Source organism: Ambystoma mexicanum, chromosome 8 (genome assembly GCF_040938575.1).
Source record: "Ambystoma mexicanum isolate Mex_15411 chromosome 8, UKY_AmexF1_1, whole genome shotgun sequence".
NCBI lineage: Eukaryota > Metazoa > Chordata > Amphibia > Caudata > Ambystomatidae > Ambystoma > Ambystoma mexicanum.
The window spans coordinates 1,466,192,262-1,466,214,165 of record NC_090929.1 but is presented as its reverse complement, the minus strand read 5'-3'; positions in this window follow the sequence as shown (position 1 = coordinate 1,466,214,165).

The following is a 21,904-nucleotide window of genomic DNA, read 5'->3' as shown; positions in this document are numbered from 1 at the left end:
GTCAACCTTTCTAATTCATAAATCAATTTTCCCAGCCCTGTAGCCAACGATGGAAATTTACTTCTTAAATGATCCTTGTCCATCTGTTGCCATGGTATATTTTGTGGTCACCCAGCACCCTTTTCTAACAGAAGAAATTGTGTTAGTCCCACAATTTTATCATTTTCCCCTATTGTCTTTTGTCACTGTAAATTCTCCCCTCATGCTAGTTCTCTTGCGTCCCGGCAGTGCGGCCAATCTCTCTGCATAGGGAGTAACCTCACCTGCTCTGTGTAATCAGCTTTTGGAGCACTTGGTGTGCCCTTCTGGCTCTAGCTTTCCTCTTTCAACATCCTCCTAATCATCCCATAGTGTATCCCGCTCTGGGCTCTCCCCTTCAGAGGAACTGCACGACTTCCTCCCTTCTTCGTCACCGCTCTCCGATAGTTTCTCATCTGATCTCATTGTCCCTAATCTGTCATCACTGTCTTCATCCCCTTCGTCCTCAAATTTGAGTCATCTCAGCACACTTTTTCCTTGTTGCCCTCTCACTGCTCTGTAGAGTGAGTCCCTTCCCACCCTCAGTGGGGAACCCGCTATGCTCCTGTTTGCCTTAAGGGCAGCAGTGCTATCTCTCCTGCTTTTATACAGTGTCCCAATCCTCCTCCGTATTCCCGCTTCCTCGTCTTTGTGTGAAAGTCTTGAGACCATCATTATATCCTCCAACTCCTTTAGGTCTCTCTCCCTACTACTCTTTCATTCTCGCGTCTACTTTTTGTCCCTATCTTCCTCCTCTCGGTACTGGCGTTCTCTAACAATCCTCTCAATCTGCAGTTTCCTCTTCTCTCTTCTCAATTACACCTAGCTTTCTTTTTCCTCCATAGCCTTCCCCGTCGCCCTCTCCTCTGTTTCCTTCTGTTTTCTCCTTCTTTCCTTTTCTTCACTCTCCTTCTCCATCTTTTCTGATTCCATCCTCAGCTGTTACAGTTCCTTCTGCTCCTCTCTTTCTCTTCTGTTTGTTTCTTCCATTAGCTCTGGCCATTCTCTTTCCTCCTCCTCTATTCTCCTTCTATCATCCTCTTCCTCTTTTCCCCTTTGCTTCTTAGCCTTACCCCTTTGGGCCTCTGGGCTCTGTTGTGCTCTTTCTGTCTAATTTAAGTAATATTTGTCCTCCCACCCACTCATTCGATAGGGCTACCATCGTATCGTCCTTCTTTTGTCTCCAGGACACCTCCTCACCCCTTTCAACTTTTCTTGCAGCTTGCTGTGCTCTTTGCATTTGTCCGTCATAGTCCCTGCTTTATTATTCGCCAGCTTAGCGCCACTAGATGTATCTTCACTACCATACACTGGGTTAGTGTAGGCTGCCTCTGCTTTTAACTCTTTCAAGGGGTAAAATCCCTGTCCTTCTGTTGGTGGGTCAGTTGTTAGAGGAGGTGGAGGAGGTGCCGTTGGCGCTTCGTCCGCCCTATGTTATGCTGGCTGAGCATCCACTCCCCTTGGGTGGGTCCTCTTCCTTGTCCTCAAATAACTTCTATAGCTCCAAAATCGCTAATCTGCTACTCAATGTCTTTCCTTTGTGGCCATGTGTTGCAGCACAGATTTCGAAAGTCTGCCCTCCCAGGGCCATGGACTCACTATTTGGCCCTCTGTGTTGCAAGTCCATTCTGCGCGATACTTGCATATTTTGTACTTATATCGTGGAAGGGACTTGCACAAGTGTTTAAGGGGAGTGTTCCCCATGATGGCAAGTCACTTTCTGACTGCCGATACTTACTTGACCTCAAAGCAGGATATTTTTTTATTTCTTTTTGTACACTTCAAATAATACCAATCTTACTATTACGGTTCTTGTCCACAATAATTCAACTCTTCCAGAATGTGACAATCTCCAATCTATTCCACTAGCCTCTCCGACTTCACTGACACCAACAAGGGCATAGGCCACAAACCGCCCGCACTCCAATCTATGCCCTTAAAGGTCAAGTCAAACCTCCAAGTGCTCAACCCAATGGTAGCACAATCTTTCCATTCTCCAAAACTTACAAAACAACGCCTTTTTTCACTTTCCTCCTCCAACAGCTCTGTACCTCACTGCAGGCCACCAACCTTCAGTCAATGTGCTATGTCCTATTCGCAAGCTCCTTGTGGCGTCGCCAAACACTATGCTTGCAAAACAATTAAGCACACTCTTAAACCCAAAATAATCAACAAAATACCCCAACACAAATACCCCACGGCTGTCGTCCTACTCTTAATTCACAGGGGATTCATCTCTCAAAATGCCCACTCAGGGGTATGGCTCTCTACACTGAAGCATAGGATAACATTTTCATCACTGTTTTTTTTATTATTTTATATTTTTTATAATAGTCAACAAGGTACCTCCTTTTGTATCCTAAGCTACCGCCTGGAAACAGGTATTCATCGCTTCATCCGTAACCTAAGCTAACGCCTGGAAACAGGTATTCTCTTGAGAATAACATAAATGCCAAGTCACAACACGACAATTCCCTCCCACCTGTGTTTGTCAGATTTCTGGACTCATACTTGAACTCTTTGGATCCGCTGAAGCACTCGGACACCGTCGCTCCCACAATCTGCCACTCTACCTTCTGGTCCAGTGGGTATCCCACGGGGAGCGGAAAGGAATTTCACCAAGGGGGCTCCTGATGATCGTCTCAGTTTCCACACGTGGTTAGCAATCCAGTCCTCGTGTGTAGTGACGCATCCCTTCAGGCATGCGGTGTGAAAAAACGGTATTCGCTGGGGTTCTAAGTGAACCATCCTCTGCTACCACCTGAAGTGGAGGGGTTTATTAATTCCCCCTAGTTACAGGCAAGAGGAACTGGTTCAGGGGAAATCCCAACACCCAAGAAACGTACAATTCCACAAATGTTACAAAACCCACTGTTCATTAAGAGATCTCAGAACAGGGACAAAACATGGACATCTAAGGATCTCCAACGCTCACTCAGATGGTTACATGCTTGTCACAGAGTTTTACTCAAATGTGACATCACAAACAAATGATACATTGCATAAACCTAAGGTGGGATGGGATTGGTTAGTGAAGTAAGCTACATATAGAAACCATATGGGGTTAGTGTTTCCATTGGGTACAAGTTATCTGGTGGCTTCACCTGCGACCACCTCCTAAATGCTGCAAACACTGGCATGTCAAGTCAACACATTACAATTGGACCATGCAATAAAGTGTGAACTAGCGCGGAAGGTGGGTAGGGATTGGTCAGCAAAGGTCTTCTAAGCCTTGGTGTTTTGGATGGTTACCAGCCCATGAGATGGGAACAACCCCAAAGGTGCTGTTGGTACCAATAGGGTTACCATCTCCTATCCTCTAGGCCTTGAGACAGAACATTTAGCTTTTAACCTAGTATTATTGTATCATCTGTCCTGAGCTGGATGGGAATGAGGGTTTCGGTCTGGCTCCAATTAATAGGCTTTGTCCTCACATCTCAGGTCACTTGTCTAGAGACCATAAACTTAATTTTCCTGCTCACATTTCTGAGAATTTATTTATTTATTTATTTATTTATTTTGGCATTTGTATAGCGCACCTAACACTGAGGCATCTGGGTGCTTTAGCTTAAGAGGGTTGGTTACATTGTTTTCTTGTAAATGTTACAAACATTACTTATGAAGGTTACATTGTATTGTTGAATTTGTAGAATGTGCACAGACTAGCAAGCCTCATCTCATGTTGCAGGAGGCTACAACCAGCAACATGCGGGTCAGGTAGATAATATTATACAAACTGGCAAAGCCTCAATTTATGTTATAGGGGGCTATATCATGCAGCATAAATGTCAAGATAGGTAAGATTACACAGACTGGCACAGTCTTGGCTTATGATAGGGGGGGACTAAGTCAGGCTGCATACACGTCAGAATAGGTTGGATTACAGGTACAGGCAAAGCCTCGCCTCGTGTTACGAAGGGGTTACGCCAGGCAGCATATGCGACCAAGTTGTAGTTATTCAGGAGGCCGTTCAGTAGTAATCAAAGAAAGGAGGTCTCATCATATGGAGGGCATACTTAAAGCAGAGAGTGAATGTGGATGCAGGTGAGAGGCACTCAAGGTTGGTCTCGTTTTTTGAGAGCGTTTCTCTTTTTTTTTTTTTAGAAAGCGGGCAAGTTCTTAACACAGTAGTCTATAGGTTTGCAATACATTGTCAGCCTAGGTGATCGAAGGCATGATCGGAGAGGTGACTAGCAGGCTTTTGAAATAAAGCACGAGGAGGCGATATATATCATAACATGCTGCAAACGTGCAAGAACAGTCAGCATACCTTTAACAAATGTAGTGCAAGCAAAGAGGCCAAGAGGAAGGTGTACATAGTCGGAATTACCAAAGAAAGGAAGTTCAGAAATGGTATGCAGATGCAGTCTAAGTTCGGTGGTTATGAAATGAAGAGATGGGTAAGGTCAAGCGAACTGGCTAGATCTAACAGGAAAGTTGCAGATCTTACCTCCGAAAGGTCCTCATCCAGCATCCCCGCATGACAGGGAAAGACAGGTTGAACAGCCTTAGAGCTGGGCCTTGTGGCTGGTGCCAGCTTTGCCTCCCGGCTTGGCTGTCTTAGTGAACACCATTTCTCATATCTGTGGCACAGAGGTTATGGGGTGGAGGGGGCCAGGAACAATGTAAACTTTTTATTTGTGTGACGTCGAGACGAGGGAGGGACCGGTGCAACAAGGGCCACATTCATATCTCTCTCTTCATTACCCTGGCTGGATTGGAGTATCCCAGTTGAGCATACCCACTGGGCCATGGAAGGCTCAGGCATTTTGCTTCCCCACCCTTGCATGGCCCATTGAACATGCTGGCAGGGGTACTGCAGGCTGAAAATCAGGTAGGGGCACACCTACGTATCCTCATGCGTAAAGACCCTTGGAGGCATTGATTTCCTGGTGATAAGTGCGCATCAGGAACCAAGATTCAGGGAGAGGTGTTTGACACCCCTCTGCTTCTTGGTTCCGACCTTCATTGTGCTCGGCTGGGCCATCTTGAGCAGCATTGTCAGGTGTGCAAGCAGGAGTCTCGAGCTCAGGCAATGATGAGCAGGTAAGTGCAGAAAAAATCCTTTGTCTATGAGTCCTTCCCCTTCTCCCCTGAAACCATTCCGGGCTCCTCTGTAACCCCAACACGCTACTTGTAACCCTTTGGGTGCATCCCCTATGTACATCACTCTGTTGGTTCTCAGCTGGGTTTGTGCTTCACAAATCCCATAGAGAGAGAGAGAGAGAGAGAGAGAGAGAGAGAGAGAGAGAGAGAGAGAGAGAGAGAGAGAGAGAGAGAGAGAGAGAGAGAGAGAGAGAGAGAGAGAGAGAGAGAGAGAGAGAGAGAGAGAGAGAGAGAGAGAGAGAGAGAGAGAGAGAGTGTGTGTGTGTGTGTGTGTGTGTGTGTGTGTGTGTGTGTGTGTGTGTGTGTGTGTGTGTTTTTTTATATGTATCAGTGGGTGGATGCAAGGGATTGTGTGTGTGTGTCTATGACCGAGCATGTGTGAATGTGAGCATTTGTAAACATGTACGAATATGTGGGTATGTGAGTGTAGCGAGTATCTGCCTGTGGCTGTATGTGTAAGTGGAGTGTCTTGCACATGGGTAATGTGTTGTTGGATCGGGATTGTGGCATTTGGTGGCATATGGAAAAGGAGTGTCGTTGTGATCCCAGCATTAAGGGTATTAAGGGAAAAACAAACGTGTGTTTTTACATAGGAAAACTGCCATATATTGGTGCGGCCAGCAAGAACATATTTACGTACAGTAGCATTACTGGCATTATGGGAAAAGGCAAGATGTGTTTACTTACAGGGTAATACTCGTCCATATTGTCACAGCCAACCAGGACACGTTTTCTTATAGTGCAATACTCACATTAATGAAAATATCTTCTTGCGCTGGCAGAATACTGGCATATTTTGCAGGCAAAATCAGCAGACAAATGTCTTCTTATTTGTAAACATGTACATGTGTGAATATGTGGGTATGTGAGTGTAGAGAGTATCTGCCTGTGGCTGTATGTGTAAGTGGAGTCTCTTGCACATGGGTAATGTGTTGTTGGATCGGGATTGTGGCATTTGGTGGCATATGGAAAAGGAGTGTCATTGTGATCCCAGCAGTGAGGGGAATGCTAGAATATATTGACACAGATATCTTTTCTTAGAGTGGAATTACTGGCAATATGGGAAACACCATGATTAGTGTGTTGTAATTTGGGAATACTGGCCTATATTGGCACTGCCAAGAGGGTCGTTTTTTCTTAAAGTGGCATTAGTGGCATTATGGGCAAAGCCAACTTGTGTGTTCTTTCAAGGCAGTATCAGCAAATATTGGTGCCGCCAAAATGGATATATTTTTGTACAGGGACATTACTGGCATTATGAACAAAACCAACATGAGCATGTTTTTTTTCGGATGAAGCGGGCACATATTGGCATAACCAGCATTTATATGTTTCCTACTTTGGCATTACTGGTATTAAGGGAAAAACAAACGTGTGTTTTTACATAGGAAAACTGCCATATATTGGTGCGGCCAGCAAGAACATATTTACGTACAGTAGCATTACTGGCATTATGGGAAAAGGCAAGATGTGTGTACTTACAGGGTAATACTCGTCCATATTGTCACAGCCAACCAGGACACGTTTTCTTATAGTGCAATACTCACATTAATGAAAATATCTTCTTGCGCTGGCAGAATACTGGCATATTTTGCAGGCAAAATCAGCAGACAAATGTCTTCTTACACTGGTAAATCTTGTGGGCAAAGGCATTATGAAAATGCATTGAGATATACTCCTGTGTACAGATGAAACCTGGTATCTATTGGATTTTTTCATGTTATCCTACAAAAGCAATTGTAAAATGCATGGCTTTTTACCTAACTTTTCACAAAACATGTGCTGTGAATTATACAATGTTAACCCATCATTTCAAAACTATTCTTATGGGAATGCATTTCTTTACCCGAATCCACCTGGTTTGGTTTAGGACCCTTGCAATAAAAACATTCACTGCCTGCCACTGCCCAATCAGTTATTACTAGCCCAAGGGTTTGGTTAAATTATGCCTAAGCTATGCTGTTCACATGGGGTTGGGCTGGTTTGGGTAGCTGGTATCTATTAAGAACTAGCCCACTCTCTTTTAGCAAAAGAAGAGCACTTTTGCTTCCCAACTATGGTGTACTTTATCAGTAGAAGGGCCGCCCCTACAAAACGTAATTCACTGCGCATGTGAATGCATGCACGTGACTGGGTGACACACACACACCCGACACCAACAGTATTAGCAGGATAGCTCAGGGACAACGTGCTTGCCTTGGAAGCAAGACGACATGGAGCACCACGGGTTCGATCCCCTGGTCCACGCTTGGAAATCTCTATGTATTAAGTGCGTTATAAATAACTATAATATCATAACACCCACTCAGGCACTTGCACAGTCAGACACGCGTTCTCAAACACTGAGACCAACACGCACTCACAATCGAGGCTCATTTTAACAAAAGTGCTCATTGCATAAAGGGGACCACTAACTTTAGGACATAAGTGCTGTTAGGTCTCCTGCATACAATTTTTCACATTCACAAAACGGAGTGCAAACGTAATGAGTAAATGCAGGCAAATCCCCTTTACTCTTTCCTTTCACTCTCCATTTTGTAGTTGGATTTTATTTGGATTTTATTAAGGACCTTAAACCAGAGCGCCGTACAGAGGATGAGGAATGGTACAATTAAAATGAATATACAATCAAATTCGGAGAACAATTACTCAGGGATGTTGGAGTAAGTGAGACCTTAGGGAACCACGGAATGGAACGGGGAGAAAGAGGAAGAGCATTCCAGTGAAGAGGGCTAAGAAGTTCAAAAGAGCAAAAAACGAGATTGCGCACAGGGAGGGCCAATAGAAACTGAGAAGAAGAATGAAGAGAGCGAGAAGGAATATAGAAAGATCTCAACACAGTAAAAAAGGTAAAGGCAAATAACCCTTTGCAGAATTAGTACAATAGATTCCAATGACAATCTCATGCAGGTGTACAACTAGATGATTTTGCAGGCCAAGTCTCGGGAGGATAGCTCAGGGGCAACGTGCTCGCCTTGGAAATAAAATGACACAGAGCACCAGAGGTTTGATCCCCGGGTCCGCACTTAGAAACCTCTAGGTATTAAGTGCATTATAAATATCATATCAAGTGGGAAGAAAGAGGAGGAGTCATATTTCCCTTCCCTTCCCCTCTACCACTATAATTATAATTGGGTATTTATCACACCCTTAATACCCAGGCGTTTCTAAGCGCGGGATCTAACCTGTGTTGCTCCACGTTGTCTTGCTTCCAAGGCGAGCATGTCACCACTAAGCTATCCTCCCGGCACTCACTGCTATGACAGCAAAACATATTTAACATCCCTGGAGCATACGAGCAAGACGTACACCTCTTATTCCTTGGTTTACCACCTTATTTGTACGCTGCACAGGGATTAAACATGATCATAGAAATGTAATATTATGTTTTGAAAGGTTGACTGCACATTTTGTCTGAAATAATATTCTGATTTAACGTTTGGCAGCTCTTCGTCATTCCAATTAACCCACTGCTCGATCCTACCAGCTACATTAAAATGATGGGGCCTCATTACGACCCAGGCGTTAAGGGTTTAGCTAATAGCACCATGGTTTAGCACCGGAGTCCTTATGAGGGCCATGTTCCGATCTGCTGTTTTTACCCCTATTTCTAAGGCTGTCTGTTTTGTTTTAAACTTGGAAACGTTCCCTTCAGCTGCTGATAACTGGTAGGGCTTTGGATGCTGAAGCCCTTTATGATCTTACAGGCACTGCTCCCGCCGCGCACCCTGTGGCATGTATCCTACACTGCCACAGGGGAAAGTTCTGGAAACTACGATGGAACGTAGAATGGTGAAACCAGACGGTTTTGAGAGAGGCGGTTGAGTGAGGTCATGAAAAGGACGTGTCGTCCTTCTTTTAAGGTACCCGCACCTCCACGTTATTTCACATTCATCTGTGAGAAAGAAAGACAGCAGAAGCGATTTTTAACATTGCAATTAAGGACGTATTCTCGCAAATGATGGACTGAATTTGAGTTGAGTGACATTGAAATGTTTTTATTTTCTTTTGCAGTGTGATCATGTGCAAACCTAACTCGAATAAGTAGCAAGGTGCAGTGCCTACAAAGAATACAACATTAAAAAAGACAGCACGAATAAAACCCCAAACACAAACCAGGGAAAATGTGCAACCCATCCTCTCACCCAAACTTCTTCCTGTTATCTCCAAAGGAACTCGAACGTGTGACCTTGAGTAAATAATAGAGTCTTCCGTGATTTTTCTGAATACAAGTAGTCAGGAGGATATACGCAAGGAAACTGAAAGCAATTTCCACAGAGTTGGGGCATAATGCATGAAGTTTTGTTTACTTGTGGTTTCCTTTTTTGCACATGGATTTTCTAATCGCCACTACAAGTCGTTCTGCTTCCTCCTGACAACTTCAATTTTTCTGTCAAATAACTTGGCTGTCCAGAGCGAAGTAGCTTATACATCAGACATCCTATTTTGAAAATAGTGCCTCCAAGGGCAACCAGTGTACAATTCTCAAGATGTGTGTTATTGAGTCGAACTTCCGATGCCCTGTCACCAATTTGGTAGCAGTATGATGGTCCAATCTCAATGCCAGTACAGCATGATCTTAGAGATGTCCATCAAGGGAGCATTCCCAGCATCCACACGAGCTAGCACAATCCTACAAAAATCCGCTGGGGTCCAAAGAAATGTTGTAATTTTTTTTTAATGCAGTCAAAAATAAGCTTTGTTTGCCCCTCTTCTACATGAGAATTGAATTTAAGTTCTGGATCTAAAAGAACGCCTAGGGATGTTAAGCCTTCTTTCTGAGAGAGAGATGGTTGGCTAGAATGCTAGTGCTTAGATCTCATTCTGGAGTAAACTCCTGGTTATTTTTAGGAGTGAAAAGCCTACATTCTGTTTTCGAGGGATTCCACTTCAGGGATGCAGCTGCCATCCGATTCTCACTGGCACCCAGGGAGCTCTCCAAGTGGTGGACATGTGCAACCAATGGCACTTACAGATATAATTGTGTGTCATCTGCATATTGATGGATAGAAATCTCCATCCTGCCGCCAAGTCCTCCCAGAGGCTTCTGGTATAGATTGGCTAACACAGAGGATACAGTTGGAATACCTTTTGAAACCCCAGAGAGTACACGGAGGAGCAGCAAACCAAGATGTTTCTGTCAACATAAATTGTGTCCCAACTGAAAGATGTAACAATATATTTAGAGACTACCCTTAACATGGGGAGTTCATGCCTCCAACTCCCAACTAAAGCTTCACACAATATATAATGTGTCTGATTAGATCCAGCCCTGACTAGGACTCATATAGAGTCACCTATAGCCCTCCACCTGTGCCACCAATAAGCCAAGATCCAGGCCGGGGTACAGAGAGAATATATATTTATTAAATAATATGTCCAATGAATGCTTTCACCAAATGATTACACACGCCACCTTCTCTGTGGCACAAAACAAAGCTTCAATACAAAAATGCACTTTTTGTATTTCACTTTTGGGTCTCATGTACATAATTATAATTATTATTGGTTTTTAATAAATTGCTTAATACCGAAGAGGTTTCTAAGCGTGGATCCTGGATTTGAACCTGTGTTGCTCTGCCTCGTCTTGCAAGACGAGCGCGTTGCCCCTGAGGAATCCTCCCAGCCCATGGAACACAGGCCAAATAAACAGTTCAATCCTCCTGTCCCACAACAAATCCAGAATGTCAACCTTAAACAATACCTTGGAACATTACAAGATCATGAGAAGTAGCATTCCTTAATACGATTGAGATTTAAACCAACTGCAACCTTTTCCCATTTTCAAAAGCAGCGCATGCACCACTTTGTATATTTCATTTCCCAACACACATAAAAATGCTAGCAGTTTTGAAAGCACAACAGACTTCTGATAATACTATGGATTGCTAGAACCCCAATACAATGCATTTTGGCAAGCGAATTTGAACTCCATGTGTTTCTTATTTCAGCTGCGAAATGCACCCACTTCCATGATAGAAGTTTCTGTGTTTGCAAATGCCAGGCTTTCCATGTTTTTTCTTGGCTATTTCAATCACCATGCAAGGCCCAATCAGTAAGTGGATTTCTCTTTATTTGAAACAGTATTATGGTATGTGTCAGATATGAATTAAAAACTGCCTTTTCAGTTTGCTGTTCATCTATGCATGTTGTCAATGTCCTGCATTATTTTAGGCCCAAAGTGGCTAAATGCAGCTTCCTTCCTTTTGGGCCAAATATGTCCCACAATAATACAATAAAAACCATTCCAGACTTGGCCTCCCTTGCCTCAGAGTCTGCAGAAGCATCTGATGGTCACCTGTATAAATACCATTGAAAGATCAAGCGGCACAAAGAGGCAGGCCGCCGCACCACCATCAAACACCAGAAGAACAGCGTCCATCAACTGGAGCAACGCTGTTTCAGTACCAGGCCTAGATCTAAAATCTGATTGAAAGGGTTGAATCAGATCAGCTTGATCAATATTTTCTTAAAGTGCCACAACCCTCACAATTATTTCCCTTAAGAAGGGGAGTTGGGTTTGTGGTTTAAGGCTCACCTAGTCTGCTGGATCTAATTTAGCTTTTTTTTAAAGGGGAAGAATACTACCAGCCTTCACCTTCAAATTTGCAGGAAAAACATTGCTTTAAATAAGCATTTACAATTGCAAAAAGTGGAAGACGAGCCTCACCTTTTGATTATTTTATAATTGATGATAACTATATAATCAATATGTGAGGTAGAATGTATAAATGAGGTTAGGCTACTTACATCGAAAGATTTAGAGGCATGCTATTCTGTAAAAGCTCTTGGCATGATTCCTGGAAAAAGCTTATAATTTTTGTTAATTTAAAGTTCATTTTTCGTCGTTTTAAATGTACTGATAAAAAATAATTCAGGTCACTTGATTTTTTAACAGCGTGCTCAATCTTCATCCCTGATAGTGGATTCATACAACGGCACACTTCTTTAAAAAAGCTTGTGATTGACAACCTGCTTGTCTATTACTGTTAGAATAAATTGTAGCTTTTGCTGCTTTTATGTTGGCTTTTCTTTTTTTTTCTAAGGATCTGAAGACGTTCTAGCCATTAAAAAAAAAAACTGTTTCCACAGTCTCTCTGCCTTCTAGATAACTCTTTATGGGACCAAGCAGCAGACATCTTGTTCGGCTTAGAATACTTTTCTGGTACATACTGGGTTACAAACTGACTTAAAGACTTCATTGCATAGAGTGCATCCACTTCCAATTCCGTAGTCCTTTATGTTCCGACCAGTGACAATTTGTCTGGTAAAATGTCAAAGGGGCAATCTGATTTTTCAGACAGAAAAGCTGATTTTTCAGACCTACCTTGTCTTAAAAAAGTCAGATGAATTGCTTTGATTTGGGAAGGGTACCAGATAATGATCAGACTAATCCAAAAGTATTGGTTCATCCAGAACTATATTTTTCAATAGAGAACACAAAATCTACAATATTGCGGGAATGGAACACTTTGTCTGAAAAGCAAATGCTGATAATATTGCTTTGAACTGTTTAAACATTTCTAATGTACCATCCTTAGCTGGTAAATATAGTTCTTTGGTAAACCGTGGTGCTAATGGCGTTAGTAACCCGTTCCAAGGTCTACACTGGGGGTAACATCCCAGACAGGGGAGATGCTAGGTCTGGAAAAGACCCGGGGCTACGCTGGTGTCGGAACTGTTGGGACTGGGGGCTAGCTAGTCTTTTGGCTGTAGCTCCTGAGATTCTATCCAGGGCTACAACCAAAAGATTAGGGGCTATATCCCCTTTAGCCCCCCCTAGCAATGCCCCTGGTCCCAGAGCCCTTCTTAGCCGCCCTCACTTTGCTCAGACCATAAACTCGGGTTGCCAGGGCATAACCCCTTGGTGAAGCCCGTGGAATGAGTTACTAACGCCACATTAGAACATCTCTCACATCATGTTAATGTTTTACTGCTGAAAGTATGATCAGTAGACCCCACTTTAGCTCTAGTTGTGGTGACATATTCACTTTATGTGCCCGTTCATACTGTATAAAAGTTTAAGCATCCTTATCCACTCACTTTCTCCACCTTACTTTTAAAATGTCCTCTTGATACTACTTGCATGGGATAAACCTGAGAAGATAGCATATTTCAAAGCAACTCTGATCTCTAATAAATGGCACAATTACCTTAAAGCAGCTCAACCTGTCTCAAACAGTCTAAAACATGCCTTTTCATATCGCCCTTCAATGCCGTCCTTTAATGTACCCCCAAAGCTAGACAGCCTAGCCCCTCTCCTACCTAATACACCTAATCTATCCATCACATGTGGAGTCCCGCAAGGATCCATCCTCTCGCCTGTGATTTTCAATCTGTACATGGAACTACTTGGAAACCTCCTTGCTACACAAGACATCCACATCCACCAATACACAGTTGACACACAGCTCTACCTCAAGATATCCTCCAACAAAGACACCTACAGGCTCAAGGCCTGCCTCTCTTTGATCCAGTCTTGGATGTGAAGTGATTACCAGAAGCTCAACCCCTCCAATACTGAATTCCTACTGCTGAACAGCACTGAACACCCTGACATCCAGGCCTGGCTCTTTGCTATGCACGTTGGGGGCTTCACACCCCAGCTGGCCAACTGTGCCAAGTTCCTTGGGTGGACATCCACAGACACCTCTCCTTCAAACCGCGCATTGGAAGGAAGACTCAAACGGCTTGTTACCAACTTTCTCTAATGCAGAAAATCAAACTCTTCATGCCAGAAAACAACTTCAGATCTGCTGTCCAAGCCTTGGTCATCACCCGCCTGGATTATGGCAATGCTTTTCAGCAACTACTCTGGCACCTCAGAGATGTGTCCTGCATGCTGCAGCACCGCTCATCAAAGGACTCTGTAAATTCAACCACTTCAACCTGAATTACATGTTCAAAGCCTACTGCATCATCTACAAGGCTGTCACCCTGAAATCCCCAATCTACCTCACTGAGAAACAGCTTCTCTGAAGGCCTACAATCCAACAGAATTAAAGACATGTGCAGACTTGAACTCCGCTGGTGCATGAAGGAAAGACCCAGAAGACATGCCTTCTCTGTCTGGAACCTCCTCCCCATCAACATCAGACTCACCTGCCCACTTCTCCAGTTCAGGAAGGAGCTCAAGACCCTTCTCTTCAAGAAATGGATCCTCCCTAGCACCTCCATCTACACACACTCCACTACCCACCCTACCTGAGCTGAGACTGAGTGATCTGATCGGATCCCCACTCTTTCCCCCCCTAGTTGCTGGTAGATCTCTTGCCGACAAATTGCTCACTCTCACCCTCCACTGTAGTTAGCTCCCCACTCCCTTGTTTTTCTGCTCCCCTTACCAAGTTCTTTCCCCTATGATTGTAAAGTGTTCCGTTGCTTCCCAAAGCTAGGACTGTGCTCAATAAATACCACAATAATGTTATGTTGATTTATACCACACACCGCTGCCATTTGCATGGTCTCCAGGTGCGCAAGTCGCTCTGCAAGAAAAGTGACTACGGTTAATTAATAAAATAATAATTACATTAACAATAATAATGATAAAAATAAAGACGTATCACTTTCCAAAGGGGACTGTGATGTTGAACGGTGGGTGGGACTTGTGACCACATACTGAAGGTTTGTGGCCCATATAAGTCTTTCTTGGGCTTCCTGGCTGCCCTGGCCACTAAGTCACCAGCTCAGTGAAAAGATGTTCTCAGTGTAAAAATCATTGAGTATAATGTATGCTGTAGATGTCAGAAATTATAATGTATCATAACAGAGTTCATCAGGTGTAGGACATGCTTGCATTGAAAATAACATTATTAGAGGAGAAAAATATGCTTTGTTTTGCATGATAATGGATCTTAGTTTTTGTCTTATACATAAATGTATGTTACATACATGTTTTCCTTTCATGTAATTCTGAACAAACACCTTCAGCCAGCACCAATCACCACTCCTTTTCTATGACAAATTACCATAGTAAATTGCCTTTCTCCATTGACTCCTTTGCCCCACTACAAATAAAACGTGCCGCACCTAATCATACAGTGACTGAGTTATAATGGTTTGCAACAGAATTGGTAGCTGCCAACAAATGTGTGCTGCAGCAACAAGATTTAAACCACAAAAAACGTCTTTTCAAAGCCAAATTTGCCTAACTCAAGAATTAAGACTTGTTTGTGAACTCTAGTCTTCATCTACACTGCAAACCAACATTTCTCATCTGCTACCCAGACTTTTGACAATATCCTGAATCCCTGTATGAAATATCCTGCACTGGACAATGATGGCCTTTTTCTGGCCCTCAGCTTCTTTGAGCCTCTGAGTCAAAGGTTTCTCCCCGCGTTGATAGGCAAATGCAGAGTGACAGACTCCTTGGGAACCTTGTCCACCAAGCCTTTACTAAGAACTCGGGCATTTTGTGTTAGAAGATCTTTAGAAAATTGTTATTTGCTCAATCACAATTGATCCTGGTTTGGACTGTTTTGAAGCATGATGTAAATCTGACAATGTTGAAAAATTCTCACCTCGAAATCCCCAAACTACCCAGTTCAGACAATTTGCATGCAGCCATTCACAAGCACGGCTCAGGAAAAGGTAGTAATCCATCAACTACAACAAGTAGTTGAGGTCAATGTCATCCTTTAGCACCATCAGGCTTGCTTGTGCTCTGAGAGTTGTACAGGTACTGGTCCTTGCATCAGTGTTGGACTATGCCGAGATGATGGTGTATGATGGCGGTGCTGGTGAACTTGTATTGTTAGGTCTTTCTGTTTCATTCCACACTGTGTACCACAGCAACATCCAGGGGCACTAACATGATGGGATGCACGTAAGCACTCCAACAGCCGGGAAAGGGGTTCTTCTCTTGGAGCACTGACAGTCCATGGGTGCACTGCTTAACCCAAATCTTTTGCATTTGGTGACCCCATCACCTGTTGCTCTACCTATCTTTTTCAATCAGTATATACAACCTTTGCCTTTGACTAATCCAGTCAAAATGTATGGACCTAGTCAAAATTTATGGACCACTTTTCCAAATGTATGCAGATGACACCGAAATCCTCACCAGAGACGTGGGTGATCTAGGTGCATCTTTGTCTCTCAATCTTTCTACCTCTCGATTTACCTACCTTACGTCAGCTGTTTGAAAATAGATAGATCTTAATGGGCTCAAACATAACCCTCTGAAATAAAATCCTGAGATTAGTTCTCTGATTTCTGATGTCCGGGACTGTAGACTCTGGTTTTGGTTCTTGGCCCCTGTCCCATTCCAGTGACTCAAGTTAGACGCTTTATTAGGGTCATCAACATTGACCTTTCCATAGACCTTCAAATCAAATCACAGAGCTGTTCTGGGGAGAGAAAAAAGGAAAATGGAGGGGTGGGGCGGGGAAGTAGGAGGGATGTAAGAAGGAGGAAGGGGAGTGATGGGGTTTGAAGAAGAATCTGGGAGACAAGGAAAATAAATAGAGTCTAGCAGGGACAGAGAGTTAGTGCCTAGTTAGGGAGCAGAGTAAGATGGGGCTAGGAGAGAGAGAGCCCAGTCATGTCTGCAGACTGCCTTGCTCTGTTCCCTGGCTCTCCCATTGATGCAAAACAAAAGAGGTGGCGGCTGGAAGTTTAGAATTAATCTTAATCTCTGGAATTGGTCTGGGCAACCTTCCAGACCATTGTCCTTTGCCTGCTAAGCCATTACAAGAGGGGAAAGACCACGCCCAAATCAGGCTTGGTCCCACCCCAATAGGGGCAGTCCAGCCCAAACTGCTTGGTCACATTCCTTCTGCAGGAGACCACAAGCATCCCCAAACATGTTGTGGCCTCGTTGTGCCTCATTAGTGTGGAGTAGCCTGGGTCACTAGACCTAACAGGGATGGGACCCACCTCTGGGCATACCCGTCCCACTCATGGTGCCTACAGTTAAACAAAAGAGGTGATGGCTGGAAGGTTTAGAATTAATCTTAACCTCTGGCATTGCTCTGGGCAACCTTCCAGACCATTGTCCTTCACCTGCCAAGCCACCTTCCAGACCATTGTCCTTCACCTGCCAAGCCACCTTCCAGACCATTGTCCTTCACCTGCCAAGCCATTACAAGAGGGGAAAGACCACGCGCAAATCAGGCTTGGTCCCACCACAAAAGGGGCAGTCCAGCCCAAACTACTTGGTCACATCCCTCATCTCATTGATGGACACAATTCCAAACCCTCTTATCTACCACCTCGACGGCACAAACCTAACCTCCACCAAGAAGAAATCCACCCACTACAATCCTACCTGAACATTTCAATCCAGCAGAATGACTCTAGTAACTGTCCCACAATTGAACTGGAGGAACCTCCTTGTCGTTTCTGGCAACCAACACTTGGAATGAAATGGCCAGCTGACTCTGCACTGTGAAAGACCACCTGAAATTAAGAACATTTCTCAAAACATAGCTGTTCACAAGAGCACCACAGACAAATTACCAGGGATACACACAAAGACTAGAAGATTTAGGTCACTAGAATGTAATATCAATCATGGACTCAGACTCAAAGAATCACAAGGAAAAATTCACTTAAGACTGGCCTCAGTCAGCTCAGTCTTGCTTCAAAACCAAGAACGCCATTGAGACCATACTCAATTAGGTCAACCCCTCAGGCTCATCCTCGTAACAGATAAAGGGTATCAACAGCCCCCATGTTCAAAGACTAAATGTGCACCAGAAGGAAAATAGCACAAATGGGTATGCAACTTATTCAGTTTCAGCTGTTCATCCTCCACGTCAAACACAGTAATTGAAGTTTTCTCTTCCACCTCAATATAACTTGCGCACTCACTCTTACAGCCTTATGCGTCAGTCTCTTCCCATATGCCAAAGATTGGTTTCTTTAAATACTTAGGCCCTCATTACGACCCTGGCGGAAAGGGGTTTACGCCGGCGTAAAGCATGGCGTACCTTTCCGCCTGACTACGAGTTCCCGTAGCGCCATGGTGATTTTTACGCCTGCTTTTTGCAGGCAGAAAAATCCATGGCGCTACGGGACTTGTTGTTAATTACGCCACCGTAATTTACGGTGGCGTAATTAACGCCTTCCCCACTCCCATTATACCCTATGGGGCAAAAATGGGAATGGGGAAGGGTAAATGGGGATTGGGGACTTACCGCCCCGCCAAGGTCGGAATGGGGCGGTAAGTCCGCCAACCCCCATGGCGGAGTTGGCAGCTTTGCGCCATGGACCATGGTGCAAATTGCACCATGGTTCTCCGCCAGGGTCGTAATGAGGGCCTTACTGTATTACCATCACCCTTCGACCATCATACAAAATGAGGCCAAGAACAGGAAGAACCCTGTTGTCATGAATAATACTAGCACTAAAGGAAATCCCGGACCCGTTGGCAGACTGAAGACCCTCTGGGTTACTCTCACTAATCAGCCACAGACAACAGAACTAGTCAGGAGCCCTCCAAACTACATTTGCTTCACTCACAGCTAACCAAATCATCTTTCTGTCTAGTATTACCTCTACACTCCTTATACACACCTCTGTGCACACTGCAGCCTTACGCCTGCCAGCCCTACTGCCACCACATTATCTGCTGCAGAGCTACAAAACGACTTCTGCATGGCTCTCAACATCTTTAGCCTTATCACATACCCCTGTTAATGTCTCTCCAAGTAGGCCAGCACTGACAATTATGTTATGTTATGTGAAAGGTGCTTATACCGCACACTGTGGACACCTGCATGGTCTCTTGGCGCTCTGGCTGATCTGTAATGCCAGGAGGGTGGAATGTATGTCCTCTCTATCTTCCTCTCCACCTCCTCCCTCTACTCCATGCTCTTCCTCTGGCTTTTCTTCGGCCACCTCTCCTCCCTCCTTCTCTGCCTTTTCCCTGTTCTCCCCAGATGAGGTTTCTTGACAAGTCTGATCTATGAAAGTCTCATCAAAACAGGTTCACCCCTGTTCCTCCAAAACCATCAAGGACCTCATTGACAGCCTGGCTCCTGCTCTGGCTTACTATTTGTTATGTTATGTGAAAGGTGCTTATACCGCACACTGTGGACACCTGCATGGTCTCTTGGCGCTCTGGCTGATCTATAATGCCAGGAGCGTGGCATGTATGTCCTCTCTATCTTCCTCTCCACCTCCTCCCTCTACTCCATGCTCTTCCTCTGGCTTTTCTTCGGCCACCTCTCCTCCCTCCTTCTCTACCTTTTCCCTGTTCTCCCCAGACGAGGTTTCTTGACAAGTCTGATCTATGAAAGTCTCATCAAAACAGGTTCACCCCTGTTCCCCCAAAACCATCAAGGACCTCATTGACAGCCTGGCTCCTGCTCTGGCTAACCACTGCAACCACTCCTTCGCCACTGGTGTCTTCCCTTCCCCCCTGAAGCACTCCCTTGTGCACCCTCTTTTTAAGAAACCCAATGTCAACCCGTGCTGCCCGGCTAACTATCACCCAATCTCCATCACTCCTTTCCTGGGCAAACTCCTGGAAAAGCTGGCCATCTCCCATCTTAATCTTCACACTGAATCTGTTGGTTGTCTCCATGACCATCAGTCTGGCTTCAGAGCTGCCGTCTCTAAGAAGTCACACCACCAGCTGCACCTCCTCAGAGGTATTCTTCCTTTCCTCTACTTCCCCAAGAAGCTCACTGTCTGCAGAGCTCTGGTTCTCTCTAGGCTGGACTACTGGACCAGCCTCTTTCTAAATCTGCCTGCTTCTACTCTCCGACCTCTGCAACTCATCCAGAACAGGACTGCAAGACTTGTCCTTAGCCTCAAGCCCAGGGATCGTATCTCTCCAAGACTGAACTCTCTGCACTGGCTCCCAGTGGCTGCGAGGATTAAGTTCAAAACCCTCAGCATTGTTCACAAGGCCTTCTGGGGCCTCAATACCTTCAACTCTCTCTTACTAAATATCTTCCTTCTCGAGCTCTTCGCTCATCCGCCTCCAACTCCCTCAGGGTCAGTCTGTAAGTGGGTTCAACCCAGCACTCCACCTAAGTCAATGCCTAGCATGAAATGCCCAATTGAAACCCTTATTTATATATTTTTATGTCAAAAGTCCTTTTATATCTGGACGATGTACCCTTATATAACGCCCCTTTCTTTGAATCCCCCCGATCTAACTGAACCAAGAAGTAGGTTTGTTTTGCAATTTAAAAGATTTATTTGATGAATTAAACAATACATATATATATATGTATATATATATATATATATATATATCACACTTTTATGAATATGAACAATATCTAGATATCACACGTATTCATATTTATACACTTATCAGCAATGGGTAATATGACAATAATCAACAATCTCTTTAATCAATTAGGAGTAGGAATAGGAAGAATAATGTAGCAGAGAATACAACTTTGTGTGCGGTCAATGAAATACAATGATGTGAAATTGATGCAACACAGAAAGAACTTGATATGAATTCAATCAAAGACAATGTAATCACTCTCTCAATCCCCCTAATATGCAATATGAAGAGATGGAATGAGGACACACAGGTTTCAGGAATGTACAATCAACAAATGCAAGTTCAATCCCAATTCCCCCAGCAAGTTTAGAGAACAGGAATGATTGTAAAACAGGTCAAATGCTTCTAAATGTGATTTGAAATGAATGGGAAAATGCTAAAAATGATTTTAATTCGCTAATAGGATTCAGAACTAGTGAGAGTTGCTTTGGATAGGTTCAGGTAGTCACTAGCAATGATGTTTGAATGACTGGCAGACAGGAAAATGAATTCAGAAGTTGAATGCAAGAAATAGCTGTTTTGACATGTGGTGAAATTGGGTCAAATACAGAATGGCGACAAACTTGTCAGCGCGCGAGAACTACGATTACAGAACAACTATAAGGAGTTGGAATGCGGAGGATGTTAGCTTCAAAATGACATTTAAATTTCATTTCTAGCATGTACTGTTCAGAAGTTACAGAGGTTTTAGTAAAGGTCGATTTTTCTCAAAAGAGTCAAGATTTCAAAATGAAAGATTTCTTAACACTAAGGAGACTATGAAGATGCAAGATACCCGAACGGTCAGCCACCAGAACAGGGCGCCTCTGCTCTGACTTTTGCCCGCCGAGACACTTGTCTTTCTTCAGTAATATAGTTAGCGCAAAGATGATTATCACTACAATTATCACAGGATTATATGGATGAGAGAAAGATTCAGGATAGACAAAAGAGATTCTACAATACAGTCTAGATATATTGGAATGGGTTGGATTGGATTACTTAATACTAAGAGATAGCTATGGACAGTTCTATGCTAAATACTCACAACTATGGTTTGGAATGGGCCCTCAAGATCTGGTCAAAGGTTTGGCTTGGACTTCACTCACCACCGGACAGGTCTCAGGCGCTTGGTTCTGCTCTCAGCAAGGCACTCTGGTCTGCACGGCCTCACGGACTATGCACGGCCTCTTGGACTGTATCTGATGGGTTGGTTCTGGGTACAGCTCTGCTCTACTCATCTGGATCTCTGGGTTCTAGCAAGGTTTCTGGCCAGAAACAACCAAAACAGCACAGCCAAGCTGTTGCATTGGTTAGGCCCTGTGGAAGTTTGGGGTTTAATCAAGTTGCAAGAGTTTAAAGGCCAGCTGAGAAGGGTTCAGCTTTTTAGATTGGGCCTTTTGCTTCAGGGTTCTGGAGTCTGGATATAGGTTCTGGAGTCTGGATATGGGTTCTGGAGTCTGGATATGGGTTCTTCCTGCAGAGCGCTTCGCCAGTCAATCAGTTGATGGGTGAATGTGTGTGTGTCTTTGTGCCCTCAACAGTCCCTAT